This window comes from Oncorhynchus nerka, linkage group LG8, assembly GCF_034236695.1.
Source record: "Oncorhynchus nerka isolate Pitt River linkage group LG8, Oner_Uvic_2.0, whole genome shotgun sequence".
Taxonomy (NCBI): domain Eukaryota; kingdom Metazoa; phylum Chordata; class Actinopteri; order Salmoniformes; family Salmonidae; genus Oncorhynchus; species Oncorhynchus nerka.
The window spans coordinates 47,614,550-47,619,549 of record NC_088403.1 but is presented as its reverse complement, the minus strand read 5'-3'; positions in this window follow the sequence as shown (position 1 = coordinate 47,619,549).

Genomic DNA, 5,000 nt, shown 5'->3' with positions numbered 1-5,000 from the left:
TTTTCCCCAGTCGGAGCTCGTTCCCAGTTGTCTTGAACTCACCGAAGTCTGAGATTTCTTAGTTCCGAATTTTGAACAAGGCAGAAACATGCTGAAATGACAGAATGGCCGATGTATTCAACCTGTTCTGGCCAATGGTGTTGCGGTGGGAATGTTTATCCTTTTACGCTTGGAGAAGAGACCCTTTCAGACAGATGTTTTAAACCCTTAAACCCAGACTTGGACCACATACCCTCTCCAACGAATAGCAGGCAGGGAAAGAAAAATAGTGAATGCTTTTCAAAGCCACTGATTCCTTCCAAACCACTCATTGTTGAATTTGCGTTATGTAATGTTTATGTCCAATGTCGACGAACACCGAAACGTTTTATCTATAATTCCTCTTCATACGACAAGGATTGAAAAGGATTTGCCAGCAGACTGTCAACGTGATTCATGATGATGACTGCTTGTCTAGCTTGCTACCTAAGATTTTGAAAGTATGATGTTGACATGGCCAGTCCAATCAAAGGAATGTAATTTGATTTGTGGCCAATGATCTTGAGCCTTCTTGGATGGGCACTTATAATGTAAATCTATGGCGGCACCCAAGGGGCCTTGAACTGCCTGGCTCTCCCTGTAGATCCTGCGGTGTTGTAGTGTCCCCATGAGTGACCGAGACAATCAAGGAGCAACTATAGAAGATTACCAACACCTACGCTCTGCATTTTCTCCACCACAGAAAGTACTGAGCTAGGCTGAACCCCCCCACACACACACACACACACACACACACACACTACTATGCAGCAGTAAGCCTTTTACTTCGTCTTCAACTAAGTAAAATACATACAGTGGGAAGAAAAAGCATGTGAACCCTTTAGAATTACCTGGATTTCTACATAAATTTGTCATAAATGTTATCTGATCTTCATCTAAGTCACAACAATAGACAAACACAGTCTGCTTAAACTAATAACACACAAACAATTATAATTTTCATTGTCTTTATTGAACACACTGTGTAAACATTCACAGTGCAGGTTGGAAAAAGTATGTGAACCCTTGGATTTAATAACAGGTTGACCGTCCTTTGGCAGCAATAACCGTCAACCAAACCTTTTCTTTTCAATGGCCAGGAGGAATTTTGGACCATTCCTCTTTACAAAATTGTTTCAGTTCCACAATATTCTTGGGATGTCTGGTGTGAACCGCTCTCTTGAGGTCAGGCATATTTTCTTCTGTTGAAGCTGCTGTTGATTTACTACTGTCTTTTGAGTTGTTGTCCTGTTGCATCGCCTAACTTCAGTTGAGCTTCAATTGGCGGACAGACAGCCTTACATTCTCCTACAAAATGTCTTGATAAACTTTGGAATTCATTTTTTCGTTGATGATAGCAAGCTGTCCAGGCCCTGAGGCAGCAAAGCAGCCCCAAACCATGATGCTCCCTCCACCATAGTTTACAGTGAGGGATGAGGTTTTGATGTTCGTGAGCTTTTCCTTTTTTTCCCCACAAATAGTGTTGTGTGTTCCTTCCAAACAACACAACTTTAGTTTCATCTGTCCACAGAATATTTTGCCAGTAGCGCTGTGGAACATCCAGCTGCTCTTTTGCGAACCTCAGACGTGCAGCAATGTTTTTTTTGGACAGCAGTGGCTTCTTCCGTGGTGTTCTCCCATGAACACCATTCTTGTTTAGTGTTTTACGTATTGTAGACTCATCAACAGAGATGTTAGAGATTTCTGTAAGTCTTTAGCTGACACTCTAGGATTCTACTTAACCTCATTCTGCACTGTGCTCTTGCAGTCGTCTTTGCAGGATGGCCACTCCTAGTGAGAGTAGCAACAGTGCTGAAATTTCTCCATTTATAGACAATTTGTCTTACCGTGGACTGATGAGCATCAAGGCTTTTAGAGATACTTTTGTAACCCTTTCCAGCTTTATGCAAGTCAACAATTCTTCATCTTTTTTGTTCAAGGCATGGTTCACATCAGGCAATGCTTCTTGTGAGTAGCAGTCTCAAATTTTGTGGGTGTTTTTTATAGGGCAGGGCAGCTCTAACCAACATCTCCAAACTCTTCTCAATGATTGGACTCCAGGTTAGCTGAATCCTGACTCCAATTAGCTTTTGGAGAAGTCATTAGTCTAGGGGTTCACATACTTTTTCCAACCTACACTGTGAATGTTTAAATGATATATTCAATATAGACAAAAAAATACAATAATTTGTGGGTTATTAGTTTAAGCATACTATGTTTGTCTATTGTTGTGACTGAGATGAAGATCAGATCCAATTTTATGTCACATGTATGCATAAATCCAGGTAATTCCAAAGGGCTCACATACTTTATCTTGCCACTGTATAGTAGGCCCAAAGTTAACAAATAAAAACAGTAGTAAATATTCCACATTCATCTCTCTACTCCACCTGTCTGCCTCCCTTTCTATCTGTCTTGACTTGAGCTACCGCTAGTGAAGGGCAACGTTGTATCAAATCATCAACTGGGTCGCCAGAAGCTGTTGCTAGTGAACTTGCAACATTATATCAACTAGCCAACACAAGGCCCTCAGAGATTCCTGTGCCAGTGAGCTCAGGACAGACAACTGTTGTTGTTTTTTTTATGACGTTTCCACTGGATATATGGACTCATCAGATCAGGATTTTTTTGCTCTTTCACACCGAGGCTTGGTGATTATCGAGGCCAGGAGTGTTGGAACGATTTTTCAAATACTGAAGAACTGTCATTAGCAGTGGATGTTTAAAAAAAAAAACAGACTTGGTTGACTTACAGTGTGAGGTGAAGGTCAAAAATGACTGAGAAGCTCCGTTTTATTAGTGGGACGTGGTGAGTTATGACACCAGGAATCAGAGCTGAGTGGATGCACTCTGGGGAGAGACGAGCAATACCTTCGCCCCACACCCTTCCCCTTGTTGTTGTAACATTATCGAGATGCATTATCTTCACACATATGATCGATGGTTATCACCGACAGACAACTAAATCAGCTAGTAAATATGGCCACGCGCACTACCCAGATTGCGGCCGACACACGTCATTTTAAACAATCCACAGCCGTATAAAAGAAAAGAAGCTACTGATCCTCTGTTGCTACGGCTCCCTGGTGAAGTATTTTGAATTATTTGATGTAGACCGGAGTAATTATAGCCTTTAATTTTGGCGTAACATCCATTTATTTTAGGGGACTTCGGCATCTTAAAGCCGTCAGCATGCTCCAGTTAGGCCGGTGGCTAGCTGAAGTCAGCTAGGCGAACCGAGCGAGTGTGCTAGCATACTCCCTTAAAAGGCTAAATGCAGCAATAGTACTGTTTGTCCTTTTTGAGATACCGTAGCCTGTCCACACTGCCTCAACATAGTTGGGATTAATCAAGAAATCTGTCATTGATTTGGACGTTTTTGCTCAGTCTAAGATCTTTGGTGCAGAATTTCCCAATGACAAAATGTGCATGAAAACGAGTCGTCTCTCGTTAAGCAAATACTTTACTGAAGTCGCACTACTGTTGACCAATCATCGACGAAAGGGCGTGGACTTTTGCTTGCCTCCAGAAAAAAAATGTGTCCAAACACCCGAAACGAACCATACTGAAGTCCAATTCGAACAAAAACCTCACAAAACGTTGTCATAATATATGTGCAAACTCTTCCAAACTGTTTTGGCTGGGAAGCATGCGGACACCTTAACAGTGCACAGTGCACCTGCCAACCTTCCTTTCCAATTCGCAAGAGGCTGAAACCAGAGACCTGTCGGCTATATAATGATGAGATGTCTCCGCCTTAACAATGGGAGTCTTTGTCCAAAAGGTGGGAAGGCAGGCGACAACCTTAGGTGTGTATATTATGCCTATAGAAACGGATTGGGCTTATTCTGGACAGAGACTGGATTCACCTCTTCCTCTCTGTCATCGGAGGAAGCATCCGAGCGAGCGAAACAGCGCCCTCTATACGCAGCCCGTGTATCTGACGCCGTCTGCCCAGAAATAGGATGATATGCCGTACTATTTTGGTCCAGAGAGCACCCAATACATGATGTACACATACAGAGACTGAGGGGGCGCTGTTTCGCTCGCTCGGATGCTATAACTGAGTTGGATGCGTCTTTCTGTCGACGCTCGTCTGGTCTCAGGCCCCCTAAGGCCCGCCCATATGGACCTTCTCCCTTGTCTCATCCACCCTATCAAGCACCCTGGGTCTGCTACACTACACCAAGCATTAGGTACTACCCCTGGACCTACATTTAGAGCCAAGAGCACTATTCCCCCGTACACCTGTCTGTCTCTCCCCCTGTCTCCCCCTTAGCTAACCAGGAAACACTGTACCACCCTGGGGCTGCTGCACTAAACCCTGATACCCTGAAACACCCACCTGGCGGGGCTGGGTACCACCCCTGGGGACCCCGCCTGCCCTCCCTCCCTCTGCCACCCTAGCTAAGCCCAGTGTGAGGTGGTGTGGGGTGGGGGTGGAACGTGTGTGTGTGTGTGTGATGCCCGCCCGCAGACATATTTGAGCATGTCTGTGCATATTTTATTTTCATTTCCCCTACTGGTGTTTTTGTGCATATTAAAGTGTTGGACCGTGTGGCCTACACAATCTTGTGTGTGTGCTTGCCTGTGTCCGTGTGTGTGTCCCTGCCTGTCTGTGTGTGTGTGTGTGTCCCTGCCTGTCTGTGTGCGTGTGCGATTGCGCACGACTGCATGCATGTGTGTGTGTGCTTGCCCGCACCTGTTTGTGTGTGTTCAGGCTGATCTCAGTGGACCAGGCTGGGGTCTGTGGGGGTCCCTGGAGGCTGATTAGTGTGATTAGTGGGCCTACCAAACGTCATTAGGGTAGAATGGAGGCAGCAATACCACTAAGTGAATGGGCTGTAACATTACTATTGTACTACAGAGGCCCTGTGATATCAGGATTCTAACTGCTGTGTACTGGAATGTCAAGGGTGTGCTTTTGGGAAAGGGGGTGCGGCCCACTCCATTGGCTACAGAGGTAGGAAACATCAGCACTGT